The sequence below is a fragment of the Heloderma suspectum genome, chromosome 4, assembly GCF_057233095.1.
Source record: "Heloderma suspectum isolate Gila_16-S chromosome 4, 16-S_ref, whole genome shotgun sequence".
In the NCBI taxonomy this organism is placed as follows: Eukaryota; Metazoa; Chordata; class Lepidosauria; order Squamata; family Helodermatidae; genus Heloderma; species Heloderma suspectum.
The window spans coordinates 76,842,857-76,863,855 of NC_139461.1; the positions used below are offsets into that span (position 1 = coordinate 76,842,857).

The window sequence follows — 20,999 nt, forward strand, 5'->3', positions numbered from 1 at the left end:
TTTGATGGCAGCAGCATTGGGAGCTGAGAGAGGGAGAGAGAAGGATCTACAGCTGTGTTTCTGTAATGTTTGGTGCTTTAAGGAAGTAATCAAGAGGTGGGGAGAGAAAGAGAGTGCTTTTGTCGAGACACAGGAGGAAACCTCCCAGGATTTTATAGAAGGAGAAAGTGGGGGGACAGGGGTGGGAGCCTCACTTATTGGTTGAGCAGCCCCTGCCAGTCAGATGACATTCACTCCACACACACCCCCACCTGGACGTCTGTTCTGTGAAGCGACTTATGCTAGTGCGGTGCACTCACTTGTCGAGCCCTGTGCAGACCAAAGCCGATTCCTAGGAAAATCCGGATAATCCTCCATTTGTTTCTCCTTCCACTGTCGTGGAGAAACCCCCTGCTGTCTTCATTGTATACACTTAAATGCCTGGTTAAGATCTTCCTTTTCCAGCCGGCATTTAATCTTTAATCTGTTGCTCTGGTTATTAACTTCACTGCTATCTCTTCAATATTTTTAATGTTATAATATTTTATATTTTAAAAATGTTTTTATTGTATTTATTGTTTTGGTTGTTATTTGGGGGGGGGGGTTGTGATTGTAAACCAGCCAGGGGGCATCTGCCCGTTGGACGGTATATACATTTACATATACAATGTACATGTATATACACATACACTGTCAAAATGGCCCTCCATCAAATGTAGTTGCCCTTCTGGGGCCTAGAGCATCCGTTCATTTTTAAAATGAAGCAATGGGACTCAGGCCTCTCCAGAAGTCACGTCTCTAGACCTGACTATTAATGAGAGCTGTGAAGGAAAGACACTCTGTGTGTATTCAGCAATATACTGCTCTCTATTACCTCAACATGTTTCAGGGATGGAGTCTTGGCATTTCAAGCAACATTTTTGGACTGAGCACTGGCTCAAATGACATTCTGGGCTGCAGTCCTCTCTGTAGAGGGTGTTCAGCCATATTGACATGACATGCCTCTTATATATCTTTTCTCTCCAGTTTTTTTTTTTTTTTAATTCTGTGAGGGAAAAAGTGGATGTTTATAAGGAGCACAGCTGATGAAAGTCACGTTTGAACTTTTGGCCTCCTCTGTCCTTGCTCAGAGAACAAACCTTAGAAGCAAAGAGAGAATCTCCTTTTCCTCCTTCTGCTCCTGCATGTGATCCATACACATAGCCAGAAAGCAGACTCTCAGTGCACTGGGTTTCACGTTGTCATGGTCACAGATAGGCCTTGTTCCCGCAAACAGTCAATGAGGTGCTAAAGCTGTTTCGGGACATTACCACTTCAGAGTTCAAGAAGGAATGGTCCTTAACACAAAGAACGAGAGAGAGAGAAAGAATGAAACCCTGCATGTAGCATGTCCCTTTTCTCCTGACATGCTAGTTTTACATGTGTGAGCATTAAGTTAGTTTCAGTGCAATCCTAATGGGGGCACGGGGTAGGTGGAGGAAAGTGGTGGACAATCCAGTACTTCCAAAACCCTATTAGCTTGCTCAAACCAGGGTGGGAGGTGGCTGGAGCATACCTTTTCTTCTCCATTGTTTTGTTTTTAAATTCTCCTACACTGATTTCAGTGGGAGGGAAATTAATTATCATAGGTCCTGGCTAGCATAGTTAATGGTTCCGATCCTGGGACCTCTTAGGTCCCACATGCCTTGGAATGCCCCATTTCAGGGCCCACCACTGGCAAAAACACCACAGTGGGCATACTAGCTGTCTCCAGTGCAGTCCTATTGGAATGCTAGGAGTTGTAGGACTCTTTTCTGTATAAACATGCATAGGATTATGCCCTAAAGCTAAAATCCTATGTACATTTATCTGAGAGAAAGACCCCTTGAATAAGTTGGGACTTACTTCCAAGTAAACATGCATACTATTTTATTTATTTATTTGTTTGTTTGTTTAATTTCTATACCCCCGCCCCCCAATAGCTGAAGCTCTCTGGGCAGTTCACAGAATTTAAAACCAAAAAGCACAGGATAAAACAATACAAAATATTAAAGCATTAAAACTACAATATAACAATACAAGCAGCATAAAACCTAGCAGCATTGCAGAGATTTAAAATACAGATTTAAAACACCAAAGCTAAAAGACTAGAAGCTAAAATGCCTGGGAGAATAAAAAGGTCTTCACCTGGCACCGGAAGGAATACAACGTAGGTGCCAGGTAAACCTTTCTAGGGAGCTCATTCCACAGCCAGGGTGCCACAACAGAAAAGGCCGCCTCCCAGTAGCCACCCACCTCACTTCCTTTGGCAGGGGCTCATGGAGAAAGACCACTGAGGATGATTTTAGGGTCCGGGCAGGCACATATGGGAGGAGGCGATTCTTCAGATAACCTGGCTCCAAGCCGTTACAGGCTTTGAATGTTAAATACCAGCACTTTGAATCGGACCCGGAAATGGACTGGCAGCCAGTGTAGCTGGAAAAGTACTGGCGCAATGTGATCTCATTGGCCAGTCCCTGTTAACAATCTTGCTGCCCTATTTTGAACTAGCTGAAGTTTCTGGACCATTTTCAAAGGCAGCCCCATGTATAACACATTGCAGTAATCCAGATGAGAAGTTATCAGAGCATGGATAACTGTAGCTAGGCTATCTCTGTCCAGATAAGGGCGTAGTTGGTATACCAGCCTTAGCTGATAAAAAAAAATGCTCCTTTCTGTAGTTCCAGAACTATAATGTAGTCTATTTACAGAAGTATAATGTAGTTCCATTTACAGAACAATTGTTCTGTAAATGGAATTACATTATAACAAGCTGAAACCTGTGGACTGTTTAGGTAGATGTAGGATTAAAGGAGTTAGAGGATAAATCCCATGCATACCAAAACAAAAGTAGAACCCGTAGAGAGAAAGAAAGAGTACAGTGCCTCACCTTGTGTACAGGGATGTAAAAATATAGTATAGCTTTGAATATGGGGGAAGGGAAGAAGAAGAGGAGGAAATTAAACTCCTTGGACTCAGCATGGGGCTACTTAAGTACTAGCATAATGAGTCACAGAAGCTATGCAAACTCCTAAACCAGAGATAGAGCAGGAAGGCAAGACAAAAGAAAGAAAGAAAGAAAGAAAGAAAAAGAAAGAAAGGAAAAAAGAAGAAACCCTCAGGAAATGGAAATCTAGCTTTGGTGAGGCCAGTTTAAAAAGAGGGCAGGGAACTATAAGATGGACATTTGAAAGTAGAAAGGGGGAATTTCAAAAATTTGGTCAATGCAGACAGGCTGAATGATTTAATAATGCCAGTAAAATAGATGTTGTAAATCCTGCTTTATTGACTACACACAATGAAAATGGCCACGGTTGAGAAGGAACAAAAGTGGCCTCTCTGATTCTTGCTAAGTAGACCACTAACAGAACTGTGTCTTCTCTTCACTAATGGCTAATCTGTTGATCTAGTGGCTAAAGTGTAATCCCTTTACTTGGCATTTTCCTGCCCCTTCACCTCTTTTTCTACCATTGCCTGATGCATCTGGCAGTCTGAGGGACAATCCATAAAACTATTGTGATCCACTACTGTGTAACAGTCCACTGCTTGGAAATCACTGGTTTATTTTATCTATTTAGGACGCAATCCTATGCATGTTTAGACAGACAAAAAGTCCTACACTGCCAGTGTTCCCTAGCCAGCCATAGGATTGTACCCTTATTTATAGGATTGTACCCTTATTCATTTAAAACATTTCTAGGCTGCCTTTCAGGCAACAGCCCTCCCAAGGTGACTTACACAATAAAGTGCCATACAGTAAAAACAGCAGAAAGTAATTAAATCAACTATTAATAAAATCTGATATAGAAATACTATATATAAGAGCCAGGTAGCAATCAGAATTCTGAATGTCAGTTGATTTTTCCTCAAACACATTGTCTTGGATCCAAAGTAAATTATTTTCATTTACAATATCTTTTATTTTCACACTGTCGTGATGCAAATACGCATTTTGGCTGCTTCAAGAAAAAAGGAGTTGCACTGTTTGTAGATTGTGCTTGGGCAGTAGGCTGTGTGGATGAAATTTGCCATACTATCAGGCAGAAGTAGTTATGTCCTAATTGGCAAGACTTGAAAAATCTTCTGCCTCCCAGAGAAGCAATTGTCCTCCATCGCAACTGTCCTGGGTGAACAAGTCTTCAGAAATGAAATGGCTGACAAGTACCAACAGAATTGCACAATTCATCTTTCAAACTGTTTGCTTTGAAAGATCAGAGAACAAGGAGATAATAAATGACTATATCCAGGTTTTAAAAGTGGTCTTCTTTATTGATGCTTCTGTCGGTGCCCTGGTCACTCTGTCAAATACAAAGATGTCCTAGGCACCTGACATGATCAAGCCTAACTGTCCCCCCTTCTTTGGTATACATATGCGCCATGGGCAATGAAGCAAGTGGGACAATGGCTACAAAGCAGGGACAGGACCACTTGTGCCAAATCTGCTCGAACACAACTAGAGCTCATTATCAAGCCTATTCTGTGGCAGTGAGGCACAAGGGTGCAGTGTGTGGGTGCCCCTCCATTGCATCTTCACAGTTTTGTCCAGCAGAGTTTTCTTTGGGGCCTGTTGCAGTTTAGCCCAGAGAGAGGGTTGGTCACCATGACCACTGTGACAAATTTACAATACACTTTGAGAGCCAGTGTGGTGTAGTGGCTAGAGTGGTGGAGATCCAGGTTCCAGGCCCCACTTGACCATGGAAGCTCACTGGGTGACTTTGGGCCAGTCACAGGCTCTCAGCCCAACCTACCTCACAGGGTTGTTGTTGTGAGAAAAAAAATGGAGAGGAGGAGGATTAAGTACATTGTCTTGGTTCCTTTAAGTGGGGGGAAAGTGGGATATAAATGTAATAAATAAAAAATAAAGATAAAGTTGCTTCCATCCATCATGATTTAGGACCAAAACAGACACTGGTCTGGTATGCACATAATAGCAATTCCGGGGTTGTTTAACCCATGAATTGCCACATCCGCTTTACTTTTGGCTTTGTAAACAACCCAAGAATGCCCTGTTCCTGGGTTGTGATGTGCTAACCTGGCACTCTGGGTTGTTTAGGGCTAAACAACTCAGAATTTTAACCCAACAGCAAGCCATGGGTCATTCTGAGGTTAAAACTCTGAATTGTTTAGCCCTAAACAACCCAGAGTGCTGGATTCACACATCATGGCAACAACCCAGGAACAAGGTGTTCCTGGGTTGTTTACCAAGCTGGATGTAAAACAGAAGCAATGAGTGAATGGGAGGCACCACAATCACTAGGTCCAGCATGGCTATGACTAACTGCCAGTTGTTTAACCCATAGTTAGTCGTGATGTGTAAACTGGGTCACTACTATAAATCTGTGTCTAGCAGCTATATCTTTTTTCCCCTTCATTTTTACTCTAGAGTAGGCACAGGGCCCCAAATACAGATCAGGTCCATAACTGGAGGTGGGGGAGGGTTAAAGCTTCCTACCTCCCATGCAAGGGTCCCAGTCTGGATATAGTAAAAATGAAAAAAGATATAACAGCTAGATACAGATTTAAAGTATTATCTGTTCTGGCCCTTAGACAAGACAGTGCAGTTCTAGTACTGGATGTGTCCAGAGCACCATCTACTCCAGTTGTGTTGGATGAGTTTCAGCCTGAGGATTCAGGCAAGGTACTTGGTCATGTTTGGACAGCCATGTGTATACTTGACCCTCCTGGCTTATTGTATCGAATTGGGAGGGGATGCCCAGCTGCGTCCAGGAGGCTGTAAATTCCTGTTTGAGAGAGGAAGTGATACTAGCCTCTTTAAAAGAGGTAGTGATCAGGCTGCTGCTGAAGAAACCTACCCCAGACCTAAACTGCTATAGGCTGGTTGCCAACATTCCCTTCCTGGGAAAGATGCTCAACTGAGTGGTTATTGATCAATTCCAGGCACTCTTCAGTAAAACTGATTTTCTGGATCCATTTCATTCTGGCTTCAGCTCTAGTTTTGAAATGGGCAGCAGGGCAGGCATGTTTCTTTAGAATACACTTGCTTTTAAAGGGTGCAATCCTATGCATGTTTAGACAGAAAAAAAGTCCTAGCGAGCCTTGGAGTTGTAGGACTTTTTCCTGTATAAACATGCATAGGATTGTACTCTAATATTAAGGATTCTACTCCCTGCAAAGTATGGTGAATTTCAAAGAACTTCATAAAAGAGTGCTTGCTTTCAATGTGAAAGGTGAAGAAATCTAGAACAAGTAGTGTGAGTGATTTCAAGAGCAAACTGGCAAATTCACAGAATGGTTCATTAAGAGGTTTTCTACATGAGGCTGTTAATCTCTGTATCTACTTTTGGTTTCCTCACAGAATTGAGATCCTAGCTCTACATGAAGAGCTTTTATTTTCCTGTTTTTCTACTACATAACCTCTAGGTGGAGCTATGCTCTAGTGGAATAGCTCAAAAATACAAGGAGAAACAGCACCTTGATAAATAATATCCCATTTTCCCTGTTCTAAAACAAACTGGGAAAGTGCTTTGAAAAAACAGAAGCACAACTGGGGGATCATGTCATTGTCTAAAGGGCCTGTAAACAACTGTGAGTAAGGAATCGTGAGTGCACAATAAATGCCTCTAATTCTCTCCCAGTCTTAGGAAAGACAAGTCTTTGCACAAACACCCAGTGCATCCAAGAAGGTGAACCTGATTCAGATTGCGATGTTGTGTGTAATTTATTTTGGTAAATGCAGAGCCAAAGAGACAATGAATTAACCTGAGTCAAATCCAAATTGCCCATTTTGTGAACAGAAGGGCACCTTTCATTCATGGAAGGCACCAGAATCCTGCAGAGGGATCCTTGAGATTCCACCAGCCCCCTGTGCCTCCTGAAAAGCTGGCAAGTCCTCTAGAACAGCATGAGAGATGACACTGGGGGCTGCAGGCAGAAGGGGGAATGGGCGAAGATCACCTCCCTGCCCCCTTCATCCAGTGTGAATGAAATTCTGTTAGCGCTACTCTGGATCCAACCCTTTGCATTTCTGTTATGCAGTGCTGGTCTCCAAACAGCAAAGGAAAGACCTGGACCTCATTCTACCACCCTCTAATTCTACATTGCCCCTGTAACATGCATGGTGCTTATGAGATAGAAGACTGCCCTGCCCAACCTGGCTCCCTCCAGATGTGTTGGACCTCAGCTACCTTAATTTCCAGCCAGCATGGCCAATGGTCATGCTGGCTGGGAATTATGGAAGTTCCGGTCAAACACATCTGGAAAGTGCCAGGCTGGGCAAGGCTGTATTAGATGCATCAAGTTTTCTGCCTGAGTGAGAGTATGAGCAGGGATATGCCAATAAACAGTGCTTGACCTTCCTGAGGCCAAATCAGCAGTAGCTTTGCCAGTCATTTCACTGGAACGTTGTGATGGAGGTGCATTTCCATTTAACATGTTAATATTTTTTCCAATTAATTATAGAAAAAGCCATCTTGGCGCCATTGGGGGAGGGGGGAATAGCCTTTTTGTTCTTTCTGTCTATATCAATGCAGATATTTCACAGCCCTGCTGCCTAATAATCTTTAGCTGGAGACTCTAGGGACTGAGCTTGGGACCACATGCATCATCTGTTATGGCTCCTCCATTTGAAAGTCCTCCAGATGCCATTTTATTAACCAGTTTGGGGGGGGGAAAGTATGATGTTGTAGAACGCACTTCACTGTGGTGCCACCTAAAAGGAGTAGAATAACAGATTAATGTGCTGAACAATTGCAGCAGTATCCAAATGGACACTAGTGCTAACTTAAATTATGTTGTTCTACCTTAAGGGACCTCTAGTGCAACACCAATAGAGTTAGCTGGAGCAAGAGGTTTTCCAGGGATATTTGAAGACTGCTGTCAAGTCTATCCTAATCTTCTCTTCTGCAGGCTGAATATACCCAACTGTTTCTAGCAACTGGGGGGCAGGGGATTGGGGGAAAATGAGCTCTCAGTTTTATGGGTGTACTGTTTAATGGGTTAGGGCACAATCCTACACATATTTTGACAGATAAAAGGCCTACAGCTCCCAGCATGCCCCAGCCAGCATGGCTAGCTGGGGCATGCTGGGAGTTGTAGGCCTTTTTTTCTGTTTAAACATGCATAGGATTGTGCCTTAAAAAACTTTTAATCAACCCAAAAGGTACCCCAAATTAATCGGGCACAAGATTTGTAGTACAAGTACTTCTAAAAACTGCAGATGGCAAGCACTATATTAAAAGAGGCATTCTATCTCTTTTCTCCTATGTTAAGATGATGCCTCGTATGATACATCTAAAAATGAAGAAAGTATGCTTCTTGTTGCAGAACTACTGTTTTACCTGTATGCAGATGTATGCAAAATGTAAATAACAATTTAATCAACTAAAATGTATAGAATTAATCAACTAAGACGTATTTAATTGCATGGCATCCTCTTCAATTTCCTATTTTCAACCTGGGTTCTATTTATTTTTTTAAGTGACATTTTCTGAGTTATAAGATAAGACAATTTTACCTTTTGCCCTTTGAAGTATTTCTAGATGTTTCATATTGCCCTCCATTTCTTTGAAATAAACAAACATGTTGCTTGGCTTTAACAGAAAATCTAAAAGTCAAAGGTTCAACACTGGTTCATGTAAGGAGAAATACGCATGTGCGATGACTTCCATCTCTCACACATTCACAATTCAAACTCTGCAGCATGTTTAGAAGTCCCACCGTTCAATGTGGCTTATTCCTACATAACTCCTACATAGGATTAGCGCCTCAATAATTTTTCAGTGGAGTTAGCCTCTAACTGAGAGTTCACATTGGAGATCCACAGAATTTACTATATGGCAGCTGACACTTTGGTGTTCTTAAAGGGAGTACTTGCTCTGTTCTCAAAAGTGAATTGCTAAAACAGTAATATCTTTCACATTTGATTACTTGATTTCTTCCTCACCCTATCAATTCCATAGTGAGCTAATATAAGGAAGTGTGGCTTTCAAGCAGCTAAGAAGCAAAATCACTGTACTATTCTAATCTAAGCCCATGCTGAGTCCAGCTAGGTGGCTATTCCTAATCTTTTCCTTTATGGAATTGGCCCTTGGGCAGAACTTTATGACTCCTAAGCATAAGCTTAGTTGGAACGCACAAGAACTGAGATGGATGAGAAACACATTTACTGCATGAATCAGTCATATGGTAGTTAGAATGCACCAGCTCAGGAAAAAATCCCCAGATATACCAAGGTATATGCTCAGTCTCTCATCCTTATTTATTTATTTAGAAGCATTATATCTTCCCTTTTGATTGAATAATCCTCAAGGAAGTTTACAATAGATTGTGTTTCTTCTCTGGCCAGTGGACAGGGGCAGGCTGGCCTTCCCCTTCCTCTGATGTGCTTCTTGGGAGGCAGAAGGTGCAACCTCCTTGGTTCTTGGTCCCCTGGCCGATTGAAGGTCTTGTGCGGGTGATTACCTTTCAAGGATGTGTAGGTGCTGCTATTGTCTTCTAGGGTCTGTATTTATTGGTTCTGCTGCATTGCAATAGTTGGCTTGATAGTGTTTCTGCAATTTTGTAAGAAAAAGGCATTTGCTAAAACCCAAGCCAAAGGCCTCAGAAGTACAACCAATGCTGCTGATGAAAACAGGAAACCTCTCCCATTGCTAAGCATTTTTAATTATTTTTCTTATTTTTTTTCCATAGTCATTGCATTCAGACATCATGCTCAATTATGGTCTAGAGTAGTCTTCCCTAGCCTGATACCCTCCAGAAGTGTTGGAATGCAACTCCCATCATTCCTATCAGTTCAAAACATGATATGCAAAGCTGGCTTGTTTAAACTAAGCATAGTTTGGATTAACCACAGTTCTAGGTTTGGACAACGTAACAAGCTGTGGTCAATCAAAAGCAGGACCACAAGCTTCTGAACTCCTCTGTCAGGAATGATTCTGAGTATGTGGAGATAGTTAGCAGCTCAGACTCAGAATGGGAACAGCCAGAACCGGGGGAGGTTTCCTCCCTAGTGAGCTCAGATATGGATAGACATTCTTCTCAGGAACTTGGCACACAGATGGCTCGACCTGAAGCCCCCCCCCCCCATGAGAACTCAGGTCTCGGAGGAGAAGAGTGCGGGGTGCGACCTGAAGGATGCTAGAGTCCAGCGCAAAGAGAAGTGGGAAAAGTTAGAGGTGGAGCTCAGACATTCCACCTGGTTGGCAATGCGTGACGGCCTATGTAGGAGGGCACAGCTGTAAGGGAGGGGCATCCCCCCCTACGTTATTCTGGCTGGCAAGTTCTTGTTTCAAACTGCTGGCAAAGTCTCTAATTCCCACTTGGCTCCTCTATTGATATTCGTGATTGTATGGAGTAGCTGTTTTCTTTTGTAGCCTGAGAGTCTCTGAGGATTTGCATTTGTAAAGGGCCTGGTCCTTAACTAATAAAGTAGTGAGCCTGAAGCCTGGTACCTTGGGGTGTGTGACTGCGAAGGGAGAGGACCAAGGGACCTGATATCCTCCTCCTGGCGGCATGGGGGAAAAAGAGGGGAGGGGAAGCATATGAGCCTGGGTTGAGGCTAGGCTAGTTCATATTGTGCTAAGCCATAGTTCAGCATGACATCTGATTGTGGCTATTATATCATATACTTATGTTCTAGAAAGTTATTAAGCAGTTTAACTGAATATTACTAATATAAGAAGAAAAATCCATACATAAACACATCATGTCCTTCAGTCATTCAGATGATTAAAAGAATACAATAATCAAAAATTATATTCAAAACTTTAATATTTCCATTAAAACACTGGTTGAAATGAGGCTTCCAGTGTTACAAAACAGTTCCAGCTTTAGATATAATTCCACATCTCATCTATTTCTTCCCTGCCTTCTAATGAAATGTGGAAGTTTATCTACAGGGCCTTCCAAGAACATTTTTTCCCATCGTCTATATTCAGTCCTGTAATATATTTCTGTTACTTTGCTACGTTGATTAGTGTCATAATTAGAAATGTGTTAATCAGTGTTTTGTGTGTACTAAATAAGTTATATAAGCTAGATGAAACCATAGGAAATACCCAAAGAGTAGGACATCACAGAACTACTCAATTTAGCCATTTTCTTCCATTGCTATGAAAATGTGATCATCCTTCAGTTCTTCAACACAGTTCAAATGTATGGCAGTGAAAAAAACAACGTCTCTATTGTAGTTTTTGCCTGTTTGTATTTCTGTTTAAATTTGATATTCTCGGCATTTGACAGAAAAGCTGAAATGGGAATGTGTATTTTTTTTAATTATTAATAATTGGGCATTTGAACAATAAACTAGATCAGGAATAAAGACATACTTAATAGGATTTAGTGGGAGTAATTAGTGAGGCTATCTAATAAACAGTCACAATAAAGTAGTATTGAGTTAAAGAGATTTGTCGTCTGCTTTGAAACACTGAAACCTTCAACATCTAGAAAGTTGTCAGAGCATGGCTGTTTTGTTCCATACAGCCAGGGACAGAAATATCGGAACAAGGATAACTGTTTTGGCAGTTGGCCTCTGTACACCACCACATTGAAGTTGAAAGGAAGCACACCCAGATGGGAGCGAAGTCAGGTTTTTCAGCTGTAATCCAAGGGGTTTGGCAAAAGTGGGGCACTAACCATTCAGGAAGGACAGCCAGTGGCATACACATACACCCATCGTTGATGGCTCATAAGTAAAGGAACAAACGAACATCATTTCAAACTTAAGGATCGCTTTTAATACCTGGATGAAAACCCTTTGCAGTCAATGACTGCCTGAAGTCTGGAACCCATGGACATGACCAAATGCTGAGTTTCCTCCCTCAAGATGCTTTCACAGGCCTTCACTGCAGCTGCCTTCAGCTGCTGCTTGTTTGTGGGTCTTTCTGCCTTCGGTCTTGTCTTCAGTAAGTGAAAAGCATGCTCTGTTGGGTGGAGATCAGGTGACTGACTTGGCCATTGAAGAACATCCCACTTCTTTGCCTTGAGGAACCCTTGGGTAGCTTTTGATGTATGTTTTGGGTCATTATCCATCTGCAATATGAAGCGGCGTCCTATCAGTTTGGCAGCATTCGGCTGAATCTGAGCAGAAAGGATAGCCCTATACACTTCAGAATTCATCCTGCTACTTTTATTAGCAGTCAGGTAATCAATAAATACCAGTGACCTGGTTCCATTGGCAGCCATACATGCCCATGCCATAACATTGCCTCCACCATGTTTGACAGATGATGTGGTATGCTTTGGATCATGAGCTTTCCTTTCCTTCTCCATACTTTCTCTTCCCATCATTCTGAAACAAGTTAATCTTGGTTTCCTCAGTCCAAAGAATCTTAATCCAGAACTGGGCAGGCTTTTTTAGGTGTTTGCTGGCAAAGGCTAATCTGGCCTTTCGGTTCTTGAGCGTTAGCACTGGTTTGCACCTTGTTGTGAAGCCTCTGTATTTACATTCATAAAGCTGTCTCGACTGTAGATGTTGACAATGACATGCCTACCTCCTCAAGAGCATTCTCGACTGGCTATATGTTGTGAAAGGGTTCCTCTTCACCATGAGCAGAATTCTGCGGTCATCTACTTTAGTTGTCTTCCGTGGTCTTCCAGGCCTTTTGCTGTTGCTGAGCTTGCCAGTTAATTCCTTCTTTTTCAGGATGTTCCAAACTGTTGTGTTGGTCACTCCCACTGTTTTTGCTATCTCTCTGATGGGTTCATTTTGTTTCCTCAGCCTAATGATGGCCTCCTTCATTTGCATGGACACCTCTCTGGACCTCATGTTGGGAGTTCCAGTGAACAGCTACCAAATGCAAATGTAACACTCAGAACCACCTCCAGGCCTTCTATCTGCTTGATTGGTCATGGGGTACCCAGGAAACAGGCCACACCTGGCCATGCAGCTGCTTGTCAGCCATTCATTCCATTACTTATGAGCCACCAACGATGGGTGTGTGTGTATGCCACTGGCTGTCCTTCCTGAATGGTTAGTGCCCCACTTTTGTCAAACCCCTTGAATTACAGCTGAAAGTCCTGACTTCGCTCCCATCTGGGTGTGTTTCCTTTGAACTTCAATGTGGTGGTGTACAGAGGCCAACTGCCAAAACAGTTATCCTTGTTCCAATATTTCTGGCCCTGACTGTATGTTCTAGTGGCGATTCCATTATGCACTGGTTCCCCACTTGTTCTGGTTTTTCCAAATCATAGGCAATAGGGAGCTCAGGGTCAGTGTGGGCTATGCAGACTATATTAGTGGTCATGCTGTGAAATCTCCAAACTGCTGCCTCCATTTGAAGGTAACCATTTTGCTAGTTTCCTGAACTACTGGTTTTCCAGACACACACTGGACCAAGCATGGGACTCTAATATCTGGATATATGTCCTAATAATGTTTCCAAAAACTTGCTTGAAAGTGCCCATGTTTTTAAGGCAAGAAGCATTTGCGGAGTATGAATTTGATTTCTCCTCCCTACAGTCCAAATGGCACTGATTTCTTTTGATCTTGTTTATGACCTGTTTAGATCAGGTGCACTTGTGGTGTCTGTCTTCTGATGTCTGACTAGCGATGGCAACAGAAGTGCTGATACCAGGCCTAAGAGCTGTGCTTAAATCTCATCGTTTCCTTGCCTTCAAGCTCAAAGCTAACCTAATTTTCTGTCAGAGAAAAAGATGTAATCGTTTGGCTCCTTGTCCACATATCATTATTAAGATGACCTTTTGCTTCTGAAAGTGAAGGATAGGTAGGCAAAATTGAAGAGTCTGCCGTAAGCTAACCTTTTTATTCCTCCTCATCCTCCTTCTGTTTGCTCGGGGCTATTACTGTTGATCTGGCCTTCCAGGTTGGTTCATTTTTACATGTACGTGCATACACACACATGCATTTACCGCTTGAACTGGTGAGATAAACTTAGTGTTTCCAAATGAAGCTTTGGCTTGGGATTTGATGTGTTGCTGTCCAGATAAAGTGAACAGATGGAATCCTTAAAAAGAACTGTCTTGACTATGTGCAGTGTCAGATAATCACTTCATGTAGTCAAGGATTTGATCCCATGCAGCCTGATCCCATGCATCTTTGCTCAAAATTAACTCCACTGAGTTCAACAGATCCTCTATCATGTGGTGTGCATAAGATCACAGCCTACCCTTTTGCAGAGGTAGGCATTGGAAACCTATTGATTTCTTTGGCTTAAAAGGGGCCTAACTCTGCATAGGATTAATTTTAAAACAGACAATATTATAGCAGGGGGGGTTGAACCTCTTTCAGCCTGAGGGCTGAACTGTATTTCAGAGAAGCTCTTGGTAGAAACTTTGGCCTTTGTCCCTGCCCACATTCCACTGGTGGGCAGGGCCAAAGGCAAAAGGGGCAGGACTGAAAATACCAACATATTTTATCTTATAGCCTTTCCTGCCAGTTACTAGCCTTTTCAGCCTTTTAGAATGGGAAAACACTGCACAAAAGTCAAGAAGCCACCAAACTATTGATAGTTGAAGGAAAGGGGCTGGGGCCATTTGGGGAACTGCAGAGGACCAGTTTTGGGCTGTGGGCCTGAGGTCTGCATTCCTGTATTATAGTTTGATATCTCAAGCTGAGGGATGATATAAATTATTATAGTATCTGCTTTTAGTGCTGATATGGTGAAAGGCCACTTCAAGCTATCTATCTGAATATAGCTCACTTCAGATCATAAGAAATATTTAAGTCCTTCTCCACTAGGGATGTTGGAGAAATCCACAATGGAATCAAATGCGTTTGGATTTCTGTGAATCTGACCCCTGGATTCCACGGCAGACCGGCATTTCCTGCGACGCACAGATTTTTCAGACTTGTGGACCGTTCGTTTTTTGTTCTTTTTACTTTCCAGAATGTTATGAAAATTTAGTCATAGAAAAATATGTAAAATTAAAACAAACAGCTAAAAATACACATTTCCCCCCGTAGGCTAAAGCATGGAAATGCACATTTGAGGGGAGTATTGGCACAGTTTGTACAGTATTTGCACACTGGGGGGGGGATTTGCACACTTTGGGAAATTCAGCAAATTGGAAAAAATCTGATTCCATCACTGAGCAGGCAACAGAACAAAAGGCATCTGAAAATCCACAAAACGCAGGTGGAACGGATTTTACAAAATCTGTACATCCCTATTCTCCACATATTTGGAGAAGTGTTACCCCAGAAATGTTGCTATTGACCTCCATTTCCCAAGCAGTTTGTAGGTCATTGGCAATTTTTCTTCACCTAACAGTGAGGAAAAGAAAACAATTTCTTTCTTCTTTTTTCTTTTGTCAACTTTAGGTGCAGGCAGCTCCTAAATAGAATGAGGTGTATGTTAGATCATTGTTTCCAATCGGCTTAAGAAGAGCACTTAACGCAGTATAAAATCAGATTGTTAATCTCTTAGTGACTGTTACTATTGATAGGCTTAACTGCAACACAAAGTTTAGTAGGTTGAGATAAATGGCTGCAGTTTTGCATCCCATTCCACCTGCCTTTTTATTGGTATGTTTTGTAACCGTTTTTTCCTCAAATGTTACATATTTTGATTATGTTTATTCTCAGCTTGATTTGAAATAGGCTCACTATTTAAGAACTGGCTTGGCTGGTATTCAGAAAAAGTTAATCTGTTTTCTAAGAGATCTCGCACAGTTTGTAATGTTGGTGAATGCACGCTAATAGGGCTGTATATATGCAGTGGTGTAGTGGAGTCAGGGCTCACAGGGTTAAAGTGCCAGCCCAGGACTTTTTGATTGCCAGACACAGTGATTGGGTTTGCATGTAACAACAACCCCAAAGTATGGGCTGAGTATGGGTTGTTGTTGAATCATGGGTTGTTGAATTGTGGATTTTTGTTATATGTGAACCATGCACTACATTTTGACTATGGGTTGTTAACCATGAACAACCAGAACCATGTTAACCATGAATAACCAGAATTCACAAGCCAACAAGAAACCATGGGTTCTCTTCCTGGGTTGTTTGTGGTTAACAGGTCAATATTTTGGCTATATTAGCCTGAGGCAAAGTTTTTAGGCAATTTAATAAAACTGTCAGGGTAACATACCTGCTTTTGTTTGAATAAGGAATGCAAAAATCTCTTGAGCAACTACATTTTACTGAGAGAGAAAGAGAGAGACCAACCTGCTTAAAGGAAATGTTTCACATGTCAAAGCCCAACTTGTGGCAAAACAATGGTTCCGTACATTATACCAAACATTTGTGCAGAGTAGTCCTGGCCTCCATAGCTACACAGTCATATGGGAAAATATAGGGCTAGTTCATATAGACTAGTGGCTTTTCTCCTTCCCCCCACCCCATGACAACTGTATAGAACATAGGAATAGCAAGAGGGAGTGCAGGGAGACAAGCATAGCCCTTTCCTGTGATCAGGGCCATACTTTTTCTAGCCATTGACCTGGTTCACATGTACTGACAACCCAGAGTACGACTGAGTGTGGGTTGTCATTGAATTGTGAGTTGTTGAACTGTGGCTTGTTTTTACATGCAAACCCTACACCATGGTTTAACTATGGGTTGTTAACCATGAACAGGAAGAAAACCCATAGTTTGTTGTTGGGTTTTGAACTCTGGGTTGTTCATGGTTAACAACCCATAGGTAAGCCATAGTGCAGTGTTCGTACATAACAACAATGCACAATTGAACAACAAACCATACTTGACCCATACTCTGGGTTGTTGTTATGAGAACCAGGCTAATGTCATCATCTGCCACCCCCCGCCCCTCTCCACACACCCCTATTCCCTCTGAGAAGAAGTTCCCCTATTCCCTCTGAGAAGAAGTTTCCCTCTTCCCTCTGAGTATAGTTCCAATCCTCACAGGAGCTGAATAGAAATGGATTTTCCCACCAACAATATATTATTGTGAGCTATCCCTGTTGTAATGCGAATTACTGTGGGGTGGTATAGGGTGGTCTAGAATGGGAATTAGCTCATAGCTTTATACAAGACCTACAAAAGACATATTTAATACGGAGAGAGAGATCAACACAATGGCCTGTATTTGGGGGCTCTTAGATGTGTGGCTATGGGGACTGTCATGGTGAGTGCGTGAACTTCAAAATTTATCATTACACCACTATAAATATGTACATTACTGTATTTCCCTATGGAAATTGTAGTTGCAGAACATATGCGCACGTGCCTACCAACCAGCTGAGTTCATGAGGTTTCACAGCAATCTAGATAAGTGATTAACATTAAAAGAACTTCTGTGTATGTCTACAGAGAAGCTAGTTTTCAGTACCTGGTTTGCTGAACATTGACAACATATGTCCAAAATCTCAATTGACATTCCAAGCAAGAGAAGCATGCCATGGACTTCTGGATGAAACTGATTATCCAGATACTTTTTAGTCTTGTTTCTGAGCTGGATTGCCTTGGTCACCCTAGTTGATCAACTTCACTAGGAACTAGACGCGGGAATGCATCTGTTGTTTCTGATGGACCTCTCAGTGGATTTTTATACTATCGACCAGACCATCCTGGTCAGTAGGAATTCAGGAATAAGGTTATGGCCTGTTACAGGAGATTAGACTCTCACTGAAGCATCAGATTTACATTTGGGAAGCTCTCCTTAACAGGGCTTTGCTACTGGATTTTCAGATGGCAGTTGTGGCCAGGAGTGCTTTTGCCCAACTTAGGATGGTGTATCAGCTGCATCTAATCCTAAAGAAGGCCATGGTGACACATGCCTTAGTTAATTCAAGATTGGTCTACTCTAACATGCTTTATTTGGGGCTCCCTTTGAAAAAACATCCAGAAGTCTGTTGCAGCAAAAACAACACAGAAAGCTCTATGTTATTTCAGTTGGCACAAAATGCTGCAGCAAAAATGCTTTATTTCTTCTCTTGCTCAGCTCAAATCCAAGCCAGAGAACACCTTTCAGGGGTGTAATGTTCACCTCATATTCTAAGGAAGTATTATGAACTGTCAACATGTGTATTTGTAAGCTGGGAAATATTCATTTAAGCTATGCAGAAGTAAGCCCAACGGAGTTCAATGGGACTTACTCCCAGGTAAGTGAACATAAGAAGAGCCATGCTGCATCAGACCAAGGTCCATCTAGTCCAGCATTCTGTTCACACAGTGGGCAACTAGCTGCCCACAAGAAACCCACAACCAAGATAGGAGTGCAACAGTACCTTCCCAGCCATGTTCCCCAGGAACTGGTGTACATAGGTGTACTGCCTCTGATACTGGAGTCAGCAAAGAGCCATCAGGACCAGTCACCACTGATAGCTTTATCCTCCAGGAATTTGTCCAATCCCCTTTTAAAGCCATTGCTGACCATCCCTACATTTTGTGGAAGTGAATTCCATAGTTTAACTATGTGCTGTGTGAAGAAGTATGTCCTTTTATCTGTCCTGAATCTGCCACCAATCAGCTTCATCAGAGAGGGAGAAAAATGTCTCCCTATCCACTTTCTCCACACAATTCATAATTTTGTACACCTGTCATGTCTCCTCTCATTTACCTTTTTTCCAGGCTAAACAATCTTGGCTATTGTAAGCTTTCCTCATAGGGCACTTGCTCCAGCCCCTCAATCATTTTAGTTGCCCAGCCCTTTTCTGCACTTTTTCCAGCTCTATGATGTCTTTTTTTAGGTGTGGTGACCAGAACTGCAGACAGTATTTCAAATGTGGTTGCACCACAGATTTGTATAAGAGAAGTATGATCTTAGCAGTTTTATTTTCAATTCCTCTCCTAATTATGCCTAACATGGAATTTGCCTTTTTCATAGCAGTCACACACTGGCTCAACATTTTCATTGAGCTGTCCACCACAATCCCAAGTTCTCTTCTTTGGTCAGTCACTGCTAGCTCAGATCCCGTCATCTCATATGTGAAGTTGGGATTTTTTGCCCCTAAGTGCATCACTTTACACTTGCTTACCTTGAACCGCATTTGCCATTCAGATGCCCATTCTCCCAGTTTGGAAAGATTCTTTCGAAGCTCTTCACAATCCCATTTTATTTTAACCACCCTAAATAATTTGGTGTCAAGTGGGTATAGGACTGCAACCTAAGTAACTGTGTATAGAAAAGAGAATTTTGGCAGGAACAACCTGTCATGCAGGAGCCAGAAAAGCTCAGATTCCTTTACACAACAATGAAAGGTACAGGAGTCTCGTTCACCATTGCTTCGTGTTGCCCAACATCCAATTGGTACTTGGAGAAACAAGTTTTGGGGCCATGTGTATATAAGACCTTAGTGATTTTCTAGGAAACTAATAATGGCCTATAGCTTCTTTTTTAACTCACACAAGTCTATTGAAATAACAGCCCTTGAATATTTTATTGGGACCTTGACAATATTCTTAGAGAGAGACTTACAAACTCAGAGCAGGGGACAAAGCAATAGAGCACACACTATGAGCTGGTTCACATGCCATGCTGCAATTCCCAAGTTGTTTAACCCAGGAGTTGCTGGGGATGAGCAGAGCGATGAGTGTGCTGCCTCCCCCATGTTGTCTTTTCGGTTTTTGATTAACAACTGGAACACCCTGTTCCTGGATTGTTTTTTGATGTGCAAACCTGGAAACCCTGTGTTGTTTATGAGTTGAACAACCCAAAGTTAACTCAACAACAGACCATAGGCAATTGTTGGTTTAACCCATAAACAACCCAGAGTTTCCAGGTTTGCAGGTCAGGAAACAACCCAGGAATAGGGTGTTCATGGACTGTTAATTTAAAGCAGGATCCATATGTGTGTGTGTGGGGGGGGGGGAGGTAGCACACTCATCGCTTCACTCATTCCTGGAAATTCCTGGCTTAAACATTCCTGGAAATTCCTGGGTTAAACAATCGCAGTGTGATGTGTGAACCAAGTCTTTGCATGCAGGTCTCTTCCCTGGCATCTCTAGGTAGGGCTGGTAAAAAATAGTCTTTGGCAGTGGCTCTCCGAGGTTTCAGTGTAAACCATACTGAGCTAGATGGAACAATGGTCTGACATAAGGCAGCTTTCTATGAAACAGACAATTAAAGAAATGGCTCCAAAATGGGTTAAAGATGCTTCAACAGATTGAAGTAAAGGACTTGAAATAACCTGATACATCTTTTCCCAGGATGTGTTAATGGATACCATGTGCACCTGCACATTTTAATTGCAACACTGTTTTTCCAAGACTGAGAGAGTGATAATTGTTGTTTGCCTGTTTAACAATAGGCTTGCAAGTAACTCATATGAACTAAAGATTTAAGTCAAATAATTCTACAACAGTTTTAACCCTACACCTGAAGCTGCAACACATTAGCTGAAAGGTTAGCTGGCATTAAATGCACTTGGAATTCCTTGGGACTTACTTCTGAGTAAACATGCATAGGATCAGGAGATATGTTCTACTCCAGGCCATGCAGCTTACTTTAAAGCTGATGAAGGGGCTGCTGGTGGTAGTTATAAATGGAGAATTAAATAAAATAAATGTTTAAGATAGTTCTTCCTGGAATTCCTATTAACCTAACATTAAAATTTCATTTCTTGGTGTAGGGGGGTGGGGTCTTTCTGGCAGGAAGTGGAGAAAATGTTACTTTTAAGTATGACCTTTCCCATTTGCTGGGATTTGGAAAAGACTTTAAGGGTGCCATCCTATGCATGCTTAGACAAAAGTCATAAAATTCCCAGCATTCCCCAGCTAGCCATGGTGGGGAATGCTGGGAGTTGTAGGAGTTTTTTTCTGGTCCAAACAGGGATAGGATTGAGTCCTGAACATGTGATTTTGGCTTTTGGATCAGTCAGCAGCTGTCACCTGGCTTTCCCAAAATGGGTTCCACTCCCTTTCACAGTTAAACAAAATGAATAAATCAAAGTGCTCTTTGGTGTTGGCAAATTACCTCCCAGCCCTTTTTAAGGATCAGGGCAACAATAAACTGTCATCTCTGGCCTTATCTGTGAATCATATCTGGGGTGTTGTGATTACTCGTTGTGACTTGTCCGTAGCTGAACAAGATTTCCCCAGAATTGTGTTCCAGGTGAAAGTACAGTATCAAAAGAGTGAGTGAAAAGATATTTACTCCATAGGAGCAAAGATGCAGTGGCGTCAGTTT

At 42.1% G+C, this 20,999-nt stretch overlaps 1 protein-coding gene across 3 annotated transcripts in view; it reads left to right on the plus strand.

Annotated features, from left to right (window-relative positions):
- KCTD1 (potassium channel tetramerization domain containing 1) overlaps positions 1-20,999 on the plus strand; it is a 116,589-nt gene that overhangs the window by 21,787 nt on the left and 73,803 nt on the right. The window lies entirely within an intron of this gene.